This window comes from Oratosquilla oratoria, chromosome 39, assembly GCF_046742065.1.
Source record: "Oratosquilla oratoria isolate Oo_2021 chromosome 39, ASM4674206v1, whole genome shotgun sequence".
Classification (NCBI taxonomy): Eukaryota; Metazoa; Arthropoda; class Malacostraca; order Stomatopoda; family Squillidae; genus Oratosquilla; species Oratosquilla oratoria.
Genome location: NC_134815.1, coordinates 3502501 through 3520000, shown reverse-complemented (window position 1 = coordinate 3520000; position 17500 = coordinate 3502501). Strand labels below are relative to the sequence as shown.

Below are 17500 nucleotides of genomic sequence, written 5' to 3'. Positions count from 1 at the left end.
GTTGTTTGTTCATCTGTGTGCGCCTTAATCGGTGTTTGTGTACAAAAGCCTTGCGCACATGCTCTCATGTCCAGCCTCATACTTTGAAAAAAAAAATATTGATATGTAGGTGTCCAGCAATTATTATCATTATTCTATCTATTACTATTTATCATTATTATTATTATTATCATTATTACTACTACTATTATTATTATTATTATTACTATTATCATTATTATTATTATTATATCTTATGTTTTATTTCTTATTTGTTTATTCATTTATTTATCTATCTATTTATTTTTTGGTAACATGTGGGCAACCCGTACCTGCCCAGAAGCTTGGCGGGTTTTCTTCTTCTCGTGTCGCCACCACCGCCGCCGCCGCCGCCGTCTGAACCGCCTCCGCAGCAGCAGCAATGGCGCGTATATATATAGCCTTGTTTGGGCGCAGAGCACCCAGTGCGTTCGTGGCGAATGCCGTAGTCTTCCCTTGGACACGACTCAGCCCGCGCATTCACGGACAGAGCACATACACACACGCGCGCGCGTTCACTCCTCGCAGCCGACCCAAAACTATCCCCCTCGGCTTTGGCTGGATCGCTCGCTAGCTACCCCGATCTCACTTTCCCCGTCCACTTCCTACACTCCCTCTCTCGCCGCTTGTTGTTGACTCGGTCTCCAGTGAAATTGAACTGAATAGTTTTTCTCCTTCTCTGAAGGAAGGACCACCTGCGATTTGAGGGCTTTTACCTCGTGCTCCAAATCTCCGAAAACTAAGGTAAGTGAGAGGAAGGCGCTGTAGGTAAGAAAGAAGGACGAGTCAGCTTACTTCGGAAGGAAAATTGGCGATGCGACGCTTGAGCGACAAACAAGCCGAGGTGTTCGACCACACACCTCGCCAGGCCGTCGTATTATCATCATTGTTCTTTTTTCTTTATCGTTATTATTTGATTTTTTTTATTGTTATTTTAATGCGTGTTATTCGACTATCACATCTCACCGGGACGTGTTATTATGTTGTTATTTTATTATTATTATTATTTTATATTATTGTATTTTTATTATATTTTTTATCTATTTTATTTCTATTTATTTTATTATTATCTATTTATTTATTTTTGCTACAGTGAATCTACCTTTTCTTGTTTTACACCTTGACTGAGAAGGTGTCCGAAGAATGAGACTACACCGGCGTTTTTTAGTCATACCTCATCACTTGAAGGTATCCTTATGTCTCGACAAATTGAAACGTGTTATGATAATCTGCTTTTTTCGGAAATCGACGTCACATAGTCGACCACGTACTGAAGAAAAGCTTCCCATCACCGCAACTGACTGAAAAATCTTACATTTCGGCTTCGGGCAGGAAACGATCTAATGCAGCGTTTCTGTAATTTTTCCGACCTTAAGGGCTCTTCCCTTGTAGTAGTCAGGTCTAGGCAGTGTAGCACCTCCTTGACTTTGGTTAACGTCTAATTACTAGGATAAAAGAAAGTGAGGTATTACTTGGTCTTTTTTTTTTTTTTGTTAATTCATAATTCATCAAAACTAAGACTAACTGCCATCATGGTTGATAGAAAAAAAAAAAAAACGAGAAAAAGGAAAGAGGATGGACAAACTCAAAGTGACATCTTCCCGTCATGTATTCGGCACCTCCCAGCACCCCTTAAATTTTATTTCATCACCCCCTAAGGTTTCTGGCACCTCAGGTTATGAAACACTGATCTAACATCCTGAAGGGGATACTAACCCATCGAGACCCACTCCCAGTCAGTGGAGCGTCTCATATGCAGAAAATGGTCTGTCGTTTAAAAAAGAAAAAAAAAAAAAAATTCTCTGTAAGACCATCAACTACTTTACCATGCTGAAAGTTGTTCATGGTAACACAGAAAACTTTTAGATTTTCTGATATAATCTTAGGTTCGCTTTAGTAGAAAGAGAAATAAGAAATAAAAAAGGACATGAAATATATTACTATGCTGAACGTCGTTCAAGCTACTACAGGAAAAAAATCTTACGACGTAGTCGCTCTAGGGGTCATGCTCGCTGATTTCTGAAAGGATGCGATGGAAGGACCTGGATCATCCTTGACCCAACACGCGTTCATTTCGTTCAGACAAACCCTTTATCATTAAAGAAGAATAAAAACTCTGGGAGAAGCTCCTCGTTGAGCTCTGCACAGTAAATCTACGAAGACGATTGTGGCAGTTCTATTCAAAGGAGGTTAGATAACTTTATGGATGGGGTTAACAGGTGGTAATGGATATGGCACTGTCTAATGTAGGCCTTAGGGTCTCTTGTAGTCTCCCTCATTCTTATGTTCTTATCGCTCAAGGGATTTTCTTTTCATGTTTTGCGGCATACGATTTTATTCAGCTGAGAGGAACCACGCGTTATGATGAAGCTGAAATTCACAAACAACTGTGAAAACATTTTTACGCTTTGAGGATTCCGTTGTGTCTAATGACGCCATCATATTGTTTGCTTACTTTACATAACAATAGCGGAGACTGCAAGAGACCATAAGGCCTACACTAGGCAGTTCCATGTCCCTTACCACCTGTCATCTCTTCCAATCTAAACCCAGTGCTACGAGTCGTTACTCTTGTCTTAATATGCTGACCTTGCCTGTATCACTCTGGTTAAAGTGTCGATTTATCCCACACAGACAACTGTGATAAATGTGTCATACTGAAAGATTTTTATTTGATCTAACGCCAGTCATTTCTAACTTAGAAGTATCCCGCTTCGGTAGATTTAAGAAGGAAATAGGCAAAAATTGGTTTACTAACCGGGTGGTCAACGAATGGAATAGACTTAGTAACCATGTAGTGAGCGCTGAAACTATCGGTTGTTTTAAGAAAAGGTTAGACAACTTTATGGATGGGGATGACAGGTGGTCATAGACATGGAACTGCCTAGTGTAGGCCTCATGGTCTCTTGCAGTTTCCTTCATTCTTATGTTCTTATGAAAATATTCGATTATGTTACCACGAGCTTTTTACCCCTACAGAGGTAACTGTGACGATTGTCACAATTAAAGGCTTTCGGCTCTCCCAAATGACAGGGTTATCTAATAGAGGTACTCAAATAGGTCAAGGGCTTTAACAAGGGCGATGCAGGTAAGGTCATCACATGAACACAGCAGGGCAGGACTAGTGGTAATGGGTTTAGGTTTGACAAATTTAGGTCTAAGAAGGAAATGGGCAAAAATGGTTTACTAATAGGGTGGTCAACAAATGGATTAGACTTAGTAACCACGTAGTTGTGAGCGCTGAAACAATGGGTTGGTTTAAGAGAGGGTTAGATATCTTTATGGAAGGAGATGACAGGTAGTAGGGGACATGGAACTGCCTAGTGTAGGTTTTATGGTCTCTTACAGTCCCCTTCATTCTTATGTTCATTGATGAACCCTTTGTCATTCAAGGTGAGATGGTGTTTTCTTACTGAAACGTGACTGTTTGATGGTAATCAGGAACAAAATACATTTAAGGAGGACAAGAACATTGCAATGATTATCTCCAGACATACGTGGTCGTCAATCCTCTTCAGGACCGTGACGTGTCGTCAATCCCCTATTCATTCTACTGCCATGTTCAGAAGGAGGCGGAGTGGAAGGATGTGGACTTCGAGTTCGACAATGCCTCGATAGATTCAAACTCGCTTCAGATCGAGTTGGTTTAGGTTAGGTTGGGTTCGTTTGTGTTGAGTTGGTTTGGGTTAGGTTGTGTTAGGTTAGGGGAGATAAGGTTAGGTTAGGTTAAATTAAATTGGAATAGGTTAAGCTAGGATAGGTTAGATTAAGCTAGTGTAGGTTATGTTAGGAGAGGTTAGATTAGATTATGTTATGTTATGATAGGTTATGTTATGTTATATAGGGTAGGTTGAGTTGGGTTAGATAAGGTTATTCGTCAGGTACCGCGCAGACTTGGGCGCCACGGTGACCTGGCTTGATCGGTGAGGAAGGCCCGAGGATGCCATTTGGAATGAGGCATCACATCATCCAACCATGGCGCCCAGAGGGTTAAATCTAACCTAAAGGCGTCATCACATTGGGCTATTTTCCTCCGACTGTTAGAGCAGGTTTATAGCCCATCCCTGGATATAATTAAATATATATACCTAGTGATAACCAGAAAAAAAACAATAACCGTCATAAGCTGCGTTGATCCACCGCCTTTCAATAGTGACAACGAAGAATGTTGTCTTACTGTAGAACTTGTTTTATAGTGATTCCTCTTTTCATTCACATTTCGTATAGTATCTCTTTATGTTCTATAAGTAGTTTTTCTTAATTTGTGAACAGGAACACTCCGATTGTTATGCTGACGTCTTTCCGGTAGGGTTGTTGTAAAATACGGCCGTCTTCCTGTGTACAGCAGATCATTCGACAGATTTCCTTAAATTGGCCTAATGTCACACGCACACACACACACACACGCACACACACACACACACACACACACACACACACACACACACACACACACACACACACACACACAATCCTTCTCTTACGCATAGTGAGGTTTCTAAAATAATTAAAAATGACGTATAATTTTCAGTTCCGTAGAGCTAACTGCTTATGAGCGTTTTTATTTTCTTTTTCCCATGTCCTGCTATGTGTATTAGGTCGCTGCCACACAGAAATCTGTATTCTTCAGGACACCATTCTGAATACGCACATTTTAATAATTTCTGTTGCAGGGTGGGTAACCCTTGGCACGCGTGCCAAAGCCTGATACACTAACAACTTTTTCTTCGGGCACGTGAAACCCAGAGCTTACCTTAAAACAAATAACTGACAAATCTCCAGATTCTTTTGTGTGGCCATTGGTAACGACATGATTCGCTGGGCGGCAGATTGGGGCACTCCTGGTAGGTGACGGGAGAGAAGGGGCCCCATACTCGTATGTAGGCCTATCATTTATGTTACTCTGTTGGCACGCGAGAACATTTTGTATCAAAGATTTGGCTGATTTTGGCACCCACGCTTAGAAAATGTTGCCCTCCCCTGTTCTAGTGATACCAAGGCATCGCTTAACGATCACCTAATGTGTGGTGCCTACTGAAAAGACAAACGCTGATTTCTGTCGTAATGAACGTTGATTTCTGTCGTAACGAACGCTGATTTCTGTCGTAACGAACGTTGATTTCTGTCGTAACGAACGCTGATTTCTTGTCGTAACGAACGCTGATGATGTGTAGTACCTACTGAAAAGACAAACGCTTATTTCTGTCGTAACGGACGCTGATGAAGATGTTAGAAGAGCGTTTCAAGGATTTGTATAAATTTCTACTTTACCATTATACTGACTAAAAGTTGTTACATCGCGAACTAGATATAGACTGCCAAATGGACACTGGGTAACGGATTAGATTGGGGTTCTATGTCATTATAGAAAAGTCAGGGACAAGCGACAGAGTCCCATAAACACTAAACTCTGTTTAATTCACATTGCACAATGGGGAAAATGAAATTCAGATATATGGAGTGGACGAAAGTGAAATTAAGTTAGATTTAAAATGGGCTGCGACCAATATTTCTAATAAACCTATACAAATCAGCGCATCAAAAATATCAGTATAATTTATCTAGGAGTTATATACGTCTAATAACAATTACAAGAGTTGCCTTCGTAACGTTTGCTCTAAAAGAGTTTAAGAAGGGAATAGGCAAGAACTGGTTTACCAACTGAGTGGTTAACGAATGGAATAGACTTAGTAACCACCTAGTGAGCGCTGAAATAATTGGTTGTTTAAAGAAAAAAAAAAGATAATTTTATGGATAGGTTACCCCCCGTGTAGGGGGAAAAAGCCTTTGGTATATATGTATGTGGTATATGTACGACAGGTGGTAAGGGACACGGAACTGTCTAGTGTAGGCCTTATGGTCTCTTGCAGTCTCTTCCATTCTTATTATGTTATTGTGTGTTACATTCCCCCATATAGTTAACAAATTCAACACAGGAAACCGGGATACAAAATCAACCATTTCTGTACCAGAATGAATGGTCTTATCCACACTAGCGGTTTGAACCGCTGCATACCCCATAGTCAAGGAATTACTGCGTGGTTGTTTGCGAACGCTTCCATTGGCTTATGTTGTAGTTGAATCGCCGCTGTTCCGCTAGTGTGAACATGGCCTTACCTCTAATTGTCGTGAGGCTATTTCGACAACCCCCCCCCCCCGTTCCGTCTCCTTTTTTTTTATCCTGACCATTGCCAGGAGATTCATTTCAGCTGCGCGGTAACTTTGAGGTAGGAACTTTGGGGAAGCAAAGTCACCGACGACAAAGCGGCAAACATCCAAAAATGCTCGCAGACTAGTACAAGCAGTGAAAGACAAATCAGACACGAGGGACGAGGGTCAAGAAGAAAAAATAGATAGATAAATAAAATAAAAGAGAGAGAGATAGAGAGAGAGAGAGAGAGAGAGAGAGAAAGAGAGAGAGAGACTTGGAATGTAAAAAATATTCCCAAACCTTGAAATGTCACAGGCACATGTGTATCCATATACTTCAGATACATCTGCAAACTATCTATGCATACATACATTCAAACATACACACATTACACAAATAAATACATGCACACATAAATACCTATACACATACATATATGCATGCATACATATCTACATATATACATCAGTATATAATACACATATATATACATACATACAGTGCATATGTGTGTGTTGTACACAGAAAAGTCCCTTTACCCTGTATAGAATGTGGTAAAGACAAAACGGAACCCCACATCTTGGGCAGATTATTCCAATTAGTACACGGTTTTAATTGAAACTCGCAGGGGATGAAGAGTCGGCCTGATTACCACCACAGTTCTTTGGCATAAAGCAATGCAGCAAGGCACAGCATGATACAATAACCAGGGATCGTTTACACACACACCGCCCACACACACACACGAACTTTATTGAAAAGTGAGTCAACATCCACTTAAATTGTGAGGAATATGACAAGAATTATTTCGGCATTGTCATTTATTCATTTTTTCATACATAATTCACCTACCTTCACTGATCTTTTTTGCATTCCGTCTTCCCTATTCAATAGACATTTCACGTACATTTGAAGTTCCATTTGCCCTCTCCATCCACCCGTCGCATCCTCAGTCTTCCTCTCAATCTCACTCCACCCACTTCTGCTTCCCAAACTATCTTTGCTAGTATTTCCTCACTTATTCTTTCATGAATCCAGTCCACCTCCGCAGTCTTTGATCCAGTCCGATATCTCACTTTCCACCTCCGTTCTTTACTTCATCTCATTTCTTACTCCATCTGTTTTTGTTGTTCTTGTCATATTTTTCAAATACTTCACATAAAAAAGTATTTAGTCTCCTTCCGCCTTACATATATTCTAAGTCCTCATTTCGAACTCCATTTGTTCTTGTTGTACTTCTCATTTTTCCAAATACTTAAAAAAAAATTCTCTTTCTTTCCATCTTCCGTATATTCCAAGTCCCTGCCTCATACAGTTCCAAGGGTACAACCATTCCTTCAGTCAACATTTTTCTTGTTTTCACTCCGAAGTACATTTTTCATTCCATCCAGATATTTACTTGTTTCCTTTATAATACACCTCCACCCCCACTCATCAACTCACCACATACGACATAGCAACCATGTAACGAGCGCTGAAATAATAGGCTGTTTTAAGAGAAGATGAGATAACTTTATGGATAAGGATGAGAGCTGGCAAGGGACATGGGACCTCCTAGTGTAGACCTTATGGTCTCTTATAGTCTCCTCCATCCTTATGTTCTTATCTCTCCACTTTCTCAAGCCACTCACTTCACGTCCATGCAAACTGCCACAATCAAGATTCACTGTAATTTCATCACTTTATTTTTGTTCATATTTACTCGAAGCTTTCTTCCCTTCCGAACTCCGTCATCAACCGTCTCACTCTCCCAGAAGAAGTAACAATCGCAGTGTTATCCGCAAACAACAACTGGCTCACTTCCCCATGACCTCCATTTCTCACCGATTAATTCCAATCCTCTGCAAAGCACTATTGCGTTTACTTTCTTATCTGTAATGTTAAGAGACATTAGATATTCAAGAAAGTCACAGGTTAAATGTTAACGATAACTAGTGACAATATATTGCCATAAAGTTGTCCGTTTCCGTCAAATTATGGACGCACTAATCTGAGTGATCTCCATACACGTATTCTCTGGCTTGTTTCACACGTATCGACTTTTCGCCGTGCGCCGTCCACGACACGACGTCGTGCTCTCAAATAACCACGGGTGTCTATGGACGTTTTCACACGTAGTCGTGGTCGTGACGTGTGAAAGCGTCCACAGACACCCATGGTTACTTGAGATCACGACGTCCTGTCGTGGAAGACACACGGCGAAAAGTCGATACGTGGGAAACAAGCCTATGAGTGCCTGGTGATACTAGTATGATAACAAAATGGCGCGTATCGGGTTGGCAGTCATAAACGTTGCAGGTAAAAAAAAAAGTAGACAAATAAAATTCCATATAAGAGAAGAGTGTGTTTAGAATAGCTCCTTCAAGACTTCAGTTACTCTCTGACACGGGAAGGCTAGTTTAGTCGCCGCTACTGCCAGCTATAAGTTAACTTACCTAACGGCAAGTAAAGCCTCGTTGAGACGGGGCTAGTTTAGTAGACGCTAGTGCTAGTTGCAAGTCAACTTAACTTATGGCAAGTAATCGTTCACACTAGGATAGTTATGAGGCAAGTTGACTAACTATCCGTAGACATTGGGCAAGTAGAGGGCTAGTTTACAAGTCGCTAGCACTAGTGGCTACTAAACTAGCGCCCCCGTGTCAACGAAGCTTAACTGTTACTGGCAGGTATGAACTTTGCAACAAAAAAAAAGAAAAAAAAAAAAAAAAAAAAAGTTTCGTCCGAGAGAAACTTGTGGATCTGCTTCTTCAAAATTTCAGTTATTTTCGCGTAACAGTGTTAACGGTTTTTAACGGTTTTAACGTGTTTTTTTTTTTTTTATCGACACACTCGTACTCAAACTGCTACAATGAGAGTGACCCTATTAATCCCGTCACTGCAATTATATCAGGCGACCTGAATACGGCTTCTGGAACAGTCTCTTAATGAACTGTTTTCAACTATCGATGACTTTCAGAGGATATGTGGATAGGTGGTAAATGGAACACGGACTGAGGGAAACACTTTTATTCCTGATTAGTTTCGCCTGAGTGGCTTCTTCATTCCTCTGAAGAAGCCACTCAGGCGAAACTAGTCAGGAATAAAAGTATTTCCCTCAGCCCGTGTTCCCTTTACCTCCTATCCACATTCGTCACAATGTTCACACATCTGAGAGGATCACTAATGTCTTAATTTTTTTTTCCGTTGTAGATGTTTCACGCAACCTGACTGGATATTGCCGATCACTTGACAGAAATCTTTCAGTGTGATCATTGCCTTTGGTACTTTCCTCCTGCTAGACGCAGATCTGTTTGAGCAGATTTGGGCCACAGCCTGATTAGTTCCTCGTTAGAATTTTTTTTAGGTAAATGATCAATTATGTTCAAAGTGCTGCAGTAAAAGCAACGTTGCTTTTTAACCCTGCCAATTCAATTCTGTCCCAGAACCCGATTCAGTTCACCTGACGTCAACCAGAATAAGATATATAAAGGGTACCAGGGCGAAGGTGGGAAGTGAGGTAACCTCAACTATGGGTGTCGGGAGGGGGAGTAGGGGGGGCATCTCCCCCTAGAAATTCAGGATGTGTTCGAAACTTTACCAGTCGTCACGTATAACTCCGTTGATTTTTTAAGTTATAGAATATCAGAATATGACTGATGAAAGTCCAAACGTAACTTATATCCAGCTGTATCCATCTATATACCAAGACCTTTTTCCCCCTTGTAAGAGAGGTAGCCAAGTCAGAGGCACGTACCTATCCCCACGCGTTCAACTCCCTTCCGCCCCTCCCTTCTATCCTCCTCATGGATGACGGGTCATACCTGCATCCACCAACTGCCCTGGGTCAAACGCAATGCAGCAAGACACAGCAAGGCCTTCGGGTTGCTGCGTCAAAATATCATTCACACATAAGCACCTCATAACTCCCACATCCCCCGTCCCTCCTCTCCTTGCGTTTCATCCATACACATCCTCCACTCATTCCTATATCCTGCCTTCTCCCTTCCTTGCTCAACAGACATGTAGATAATGTAAATATATGCCTATGCGACCAATTTGAAACCTGCACCTTGATATATACCATTAACCATATACGCATGATATCTTTAATTTTACTCACCCCCTTCAAAAATTCCTGACTACCCCTTCCCCTACAAAAATTCCTGCCGAGGGCCCAGAACTCAGCCTAACCGCTATAGTGAGGTTCTCTCAGCTGGGTCTGATCGCTTAGCGTTGAACAGAATGAAATATGTGAAGCCCACGACCACGGCTCGAGGTTTATGCAGCGTTTTACGAGTTGACACTATACCGCCCAACGTGATCAACCAGCGATTCGAAAGCGTAAAGCTACGTTTCGCTCGGTGCGATTATCGTTCAACGATGATCGTTCATGGCTCGACGATGCTCATCAAACGCTTGCCTAGATCACTGTTCTTTTTATGGGGCTCTTTTGCTTCGAGCTGAAAAGTACGAGATTGATCATTCTAACCGAATCTACCAACGCGCTTACCCAGATAGGATGCCGGGTAGTAGGATGCGCGTCACCTACCATTGGCTGTGGTAGCAGGCTAAAAATCGCACCGAAGAGCAAAACGTACCTTGAAGGTGAATGCAATTTCTTAATAGTCGACCTCAGGAGAGCAAAAAAGGTGGTGTAGCCACTAGACTAGTGTAGACTAGCACTAGCAGAAGTGGGTGGGGTGAAGAGGAGAGGGAGACCGAGAACGAGACGGATGGAGAGATAGGGTAAAGGGGTTTTCAGATGTACGTGAAACGTCTATTGAACAAGGAAAAGAGATTGCAAAATCAGTGGTAGATGTGGGTGAATTATGTGTGAAAGAATGAATTAACGACAAGGTGGTGTAGTAGCCGAGTTGTTCTCACGGATTAATGTGCTTCGTACAAAAACCGTTCACATGCGTGTGCAAAGTATTTTTTTCTTTCATCATTTGGGGAGAATTCACTTGACCACAGACCAATCGCAGCACTGCAGTTTCCAATATATTCATTTCCAACAGACTTTGTCTAATCAATCACAATAATGGATGGAGTATGGGAAAAAGCATTTCTGTTATTTATACATACCGGTATACACACACACACACACACACACACACACACACACACACACACACACACACACACACACACACACACACACACACACACACACACACACACACACACACACACACACACACACACACACACACACACACACACACACACACACACACACACATATTTATATATATATATGCATATATGTATGTGTGTGTATGTGTGTGTGTGTGTGTGTGTGTGTGTGTGTGTGTGTGTGTGTACGGATTCCAGATCACCACATGGAAAATGAGAGACAACAAAAAATATTTTTCATCTGTATTGACCTTATCAAGGTACAGAGTGGAGTATACAGACTAAGAGGACATAGAACTGCGTAGTGTAGGCCTTATGGTCTCTTGCAGTCTTCTCCCTTGTTATGAGACACTGACCTTTGTCTTGAGCCGTGTGACTCGGCCAGTTCCCTCGTGAGGAGTAAAATTTCAGTTTGATTTCCCAGTTCACCATAGAGTTAGGTCATGTTGGGACTTGTAGTAACATATACAGAGCGAGAAGGACAAGGAGAAGAAATCATCTGACCTGACTTTACACCCGACACCAAACTCGTGTTTCTGAACTGTTTAACAAATTTTCTAATAATCAATCGATCTAGTTTGTACATTGCAGAATTCATGTTCAAATAGTAGTAAGTTTGATAAAGCTAGATTCCATGATGATCTTATCGACGAAAATTTTATTTGTAATAATCTTTTGTGAGTTGTTCCAGTCAGTGCAGTGGTCATGTACATCCGTCACGTGTATAAACAAAGCATTAGCTTTTTGACACAGACTAATGTGTTGTTTCTTCCTGCAGAGGGAGTTTGGTTTATACATGTGAGATGCCATACTGCACATGACAATTTAACAGCAGCGTTTGAAATCCGTGTCATGTTCATCCTACGCTAACCAATGATCCCATCGTATGAATGTTGTGTATAGGTTGTCATCGTACACTTTGAATTTATTTTTCATTCCAATCCAGCATTTGAATTTATACAGTTATGTCATCCTACACATTATATCTTTATCCTAGCGTTTGATTTATTTGTGTGATGTGCCATATAGCACTTGAAAATATCACTACAGCGTTTGAAATTCATCTGTCATTTTCATCCTACTCTAACACCCAGCGTTTGAATTTTGTCCAAACGTTGTCATCGCACACTTTGAATTCAATTTTCCTTCTACTTCAGCATTTGGTTTTGATATACTTATGCCATCGTAGACATTATATTTCTATTCTAGTGTTTGATCTATATGTGAGAGATTACTGCACTTGACAATTTGACTACAGCGTTTCAAACTCGTCTGTCATTTTCATCATACTCTAACCAGTAATCCTTGCGATTGAATTGTGTGTGTGTGTGTGTGTGTGTGTTTGCATTACAGTAACTAGATGAAAAAATTGTTGAGCAAGAAAAACAAGAAATTTACAATTCAGAAAGTTAAAGATAAAAAAATGAAGGCATAAGCTTAGTAACATGAACATTTTACAGTGTGAGTGCATATGATCTCAAACACTTATATTCTAGAAAAGATTCTAGATGTCTAGAAGGAATACTCTTTAGTCGTCTAAGCTGTCCATTAGTTGTTGGGACAATCAATTCACAAAGCTTCGTAGATCACAAATTACTTTTTCTTCATCACTCTGTCTTCTAACTTCCCTCTTTTACCACTTATCAAACTAAATAAATCAGTATGGCCTGATTCGCCGGCACATCTACTACTTCATTAAAAAAAATCGAGAAGACACATGTACACACTGCCAACAAGACCTCCATAAATTAAACGGCCGTCAAACAGCTGTTTTGAAAACGGGCACGCTTGACGACAACTTTAATTCTATTGGTCAACAGCAGCGACCAATCATAGCACTTGCTCGTTCTCGCTTCGTGTAACTGTTTTGGCTCGGTTTTGTAACCCGATTGACGCCGAAAATTGGTTGTTTTTCATGCTACGATTGGGTGATAAATACGACTCGAATTCCTGACCACCTGTTCACATTTTAGACACAGTAACGGTAGACAATTTATATTAACCGACGAACGATGAACATTTACTGAATGAACGTGTGTGTGTGTGTGTTTACCTAATTATATTTACTACCTAGTTGTATTTTACGGGAAGGGAGCAATGCTCCTAGTGACCCTTCTTTGTATCTGTGTGTGTGTATTATGTGTGTAACAATGTCATCCTCGTTTCTCGAAGGACAACCAAGATAATGTGTGTGTGTGTGTGTGTGTGTGTGTGCGTGTGTGCGTGTGTGTTTGTATGTATATATCGTGTGTGACAATGTCATCCTCGTTTCCCGAGAGACAACTAAGATCACGGGTTTGTGTGTGAGTGTGTGTATTCACCTCGGATCTGCTGCAGTCTCTGTCGAGACAGCCAGACACCACCCTACGGCAGTGAGCTCAGAGCTCATTATTTGCCGATCTCTAGGTAGGTCTGAGACCACTCACACACCACACACCGGGACAGCAAGGTCACAACTCCTTGACTAACGTCCCGTACCTACTCACTGCTAGGTGAACAGGGGTTACACGTGAAAGGAGACAAACCCAACTTATCTCCGCCCGGCCGGGGAATCGAACCCCGGTTCTCTGGCTTGTGAGGCCAGTGCTTTACCAATCCGCCACCGAGCCGACGTGTGTGTGTGTGTGTGTGTGTGTGTGTGTGTGTGTGTGTGTGTGTGTGTGTGTGTAAGTGGATACATGCATGTTTCAATATAAAGTAATATCTCCTTCTTCAGCAGGCGCCCGCATTCTATTACAAAGGTGACCTCCAACATCACAATCGCCCCCCTCCCCACCCGCACCCAGGCGCTCACCCTGGGGTCTCCATCGATCACAGCTGTGGCATCTGTTATCAAACCGACTTTCATGGACGGAAACCCGATCTTGGATTTATCAACAAAGCCGGTCCCGAAAAATGGACCATAACTATTTTGCTACCAAGGGAATGCCGTGGAAATAGAGAGAGTAGATTGGCGCCAGACGAGATAAAAGGGAAAATGTCGCCCCGCTATTGCTGAGTCCAGCTTTCGAGCTTGTTTCAAGTGAAGCCGGGATTACATTGTTTGCGGTGTGTTCCGACAGTCACACCGTGGTAAAAATGTAAAATAGAGTCACAAAATTAATTGAAAAGAGCATTGAATAATCGTAAATGTACCGGTGATACTGGTAGAAAAGAATAAAAAATAACATTTCCAGCTTTCAAACCCTTCAGTGGAAAGCGGGGCTCTTAAATGGATAAAATCGCAGCTTTTTTTTCCTTTTAGGCTGGACCTCTTGATTGCCTTCGGTCCCGTTCTTAGCTGAAATTAATCCTGTGGCGATGGTTCCCGGACTTTTGGCCACGGAGACAATTGGCCACGCAGACAAATGGCCGTTCGGACATTTGACTGAGTATACATTTGATCGAACAGACATTTGATCAAATGCTTTTTTTTAATAAAAAAAAAAAAAGGGAATAAATTTGATAAAAGAATAAGATCATTGTATATATATATATATATTTGCAAATTCAATGAAGAGTAGAAAATGTCAATTTTGAGGTAACCGGTCACGGCCACCTGTTCAGACCATAAGCCATATACTGAGACAAAATATTAAATTTTCACATAACAGCTGCCCTTTCTCTATCCCTAGGCAGTTCTTGTTGTCCATATTGCACATCAATACACCGTCAGTAGCTTTGTACTCGTATATCTTCAAAGAACACGATTTTTTTTTTTTATTCTTCGGTGCATACCATCCATATAAAACTCCAAGGAATTTTTTCATACATTCTTGCCTCACTATTCTGTAAGGGCCCTGTTTCCGACCACCGGCGACCAGGCTGATTTGTGCTGTCCCTTCTGTTTATATATATATATATATATATATATATATATATATATATATATATATATATATATATATATATATATGTATATATATATATATATAAATTCAAGACAATGCTGCAACTGGAATGAATCCTCCCCTCCTCCTCCCCGCCATGAAATAGATGACTATTATGAAATAGCCACCTGGCGCTAACCACGAGTGAGAGACACAGAAATGCCACCGTCCGCCGAAGGAAGTGGTCGCAAACAGGTCGTAGGCTTGATTTGACTGCTGGGGCTTAAGCAACTCTTTCTACTTTTTACTACTTGCTGATAAATCTCTACAATCTTTATAAATTGGTCTTTGGACGCCGGTGATATCAGTGTTGTGATATTTTTTCAGTCACAGGGAGTGAAACAGTGTGGGTATTTCTCACATATTAAAAGACAGAGCTGGGCGCGTTTCTCGGTGCGTTCCTCAATGCGTTCTGCTTTAATTTGGCCGCGGTTAGCTCTCCCAGACTATTAAAGCAGCATAGGTGCCGATATAGTAAGTGGCCTACCTTTAGGATGTTGCCTACGAATTTTTTCTTTGGTATAGTATATATGTGGCCTACCGGAGTTTTATTTCGGTGTGAACCGTCTCTTAAGCTTTAATAGTTTGGAAGAACTAACCGCGGCCAAACTAAAGTGGAACGCACCTAGGAACGTATCGAGGAACGCGCCCAGTTCTGTTAAAAAATATTATTCAATCCTCTCAACTTGTCAGAAAGGTTCAAAGAAGTGGATCAGGGCTACGTAATGAACTTTTCTCCAACAAAGAATAACGCTCAATGGCACAGACTCTTTCGTCGCTCATCTCAGACTCGAGGATGCTCCTTGGATTCATCCACCACGAAGGAGATCTTAATGCCATCGTCGGTTGAGCAACCCTGGAGCGGCACTGAGACTTCCCTCTGTCCGACATCTGTGGACTTAACCCTCTTTGTTGAAGTATGGAAGAGAAATGAGTGGAAGGGCGGTGAGCTAAACACAGAGAACAGTTGGAATTTTATTGACTGACGTTTTGTCCTTACCAGGACATTCTCTGATGTACTTTGAGAATGTCTTGGTGAAGACGAAACGTCAGTGAATAAAGCTCCAACTGTTCTCTGTGTTTAGCTCACCGGCCTTCCTCTTAACCCTTTCTCTCCAGTCCCTGAGGCACCTTCAGCTTTCCCTTACTTGTGCAGTCACTTTTCTCTCCCTGGAAATTATCCGATCTACATATTGTTTATTCACAAAAAAAAAAAAAAAATTGATTCCTTCAGACTCTTCTTTCAGAGTGAAAGACATCCTCACTTCACATTATCTAATAAGGGCGATGCAGGTAAGGTCATCATATCAAGACAGCAGGGCAGGACTCGTAGTAATGAATTTAGATTGGGCAAAATTAGGTTTAACAAGGAAATGGGCAAGAACTGGTTTACCAACAAAGTGGTTAACGAATGGAATAGACTTAGTAACCATATACGTATTGAGCGCTGAAACTATCGATTGTTTTAAGAAAAGTTGAATTAACTTCATGGATGGGGATGATAGGTGGCAAGGAACATGGAACTGCGTAGTGTAGGCCTTATGGCCTCTTGCAGTCTCCTTCATTCTTATGTTCATGTGATCCAGCAGATGATGAGACAGTGACCTTTGTTTTGAGCCGCGTGAAAGTTCCTTCGTAAGGACCAGAACTTTGAGTTAATTTCACAGTTCACCACAGAGTTTGGGCATAACGTTGGCAGTTAGTGATGAAACAATACCAGCATTTTGAACGATTCCGATACAAGTCCCGATACTGCTCTAAACTCCCAAATCCGATACCAGTTTCGATACTGCTCTAAACTTCCGATACCAGTTTCGATACAAAGGATTACAAAGGATTACAAAGGCGGAGCATGCCGACAGGAGACCTTTTGGTCCATATCTTGGTCGGATGCGAGAAAAAATCATAATAATAATAAAATAGTACTGCTCTAAACTTCCGATACGAGTCTCGATACTGCTCTAAACTTCCGATACGAGTCCCGATACTGCCCTAAACTTCCGATTCCGATACGAGTCCCGATACTGCCCTAAACGTACGATGCCGATACGAGACCCTACACTGCCCCAAACTTCCGATTCCGATACGAGTCCCGATACTGCCCTAAACTTACGATGCCGATACGAATCCCGATACTGCCCTAAACTTCCGATTCCGATACCAGTCCCGATACTGCCCTAAACTTCCGATTCCGATACGGAGTCCCGACACTGCTCCAAGCTTCCGATTCCGATAAATGGTCAATAAATGTACTTTATTCATAAAGTCTCTGTTTCACAAACCAAGTGTAGGACGGACCTGAAACTAACATCACCATCGTCATCAATTGGGGCCGTCATACGCCAGG

At 41.5% G+C, this 17500-nt stretch overlaps 1 protein-coding gene across 4 annotated transcripts in view; it reads left to right on the top strand.

Moving 5' to 3' along the window:
• The first annotated feature begins 446 nt into the window (after positions 1 to 446).
• The window catches only part of Mip (Myoinhibiting peptide precursor), a 355890-nt gene continuing 338836 nt past the window's right edge, over positions 447 to 17500 (top strand). For all 4 annotated transcript variants that reach the window (XM_076176469.1, XM_076176468.1, XM_076176466.1 and 1 more), the window contains exon 1: positions 447 to 762. The gene's annotated coding sequence lies outside the window, so the exon portion shown is untranslated. The remainder of the gene's footprint in view (positions 763 to 17500) is intronic.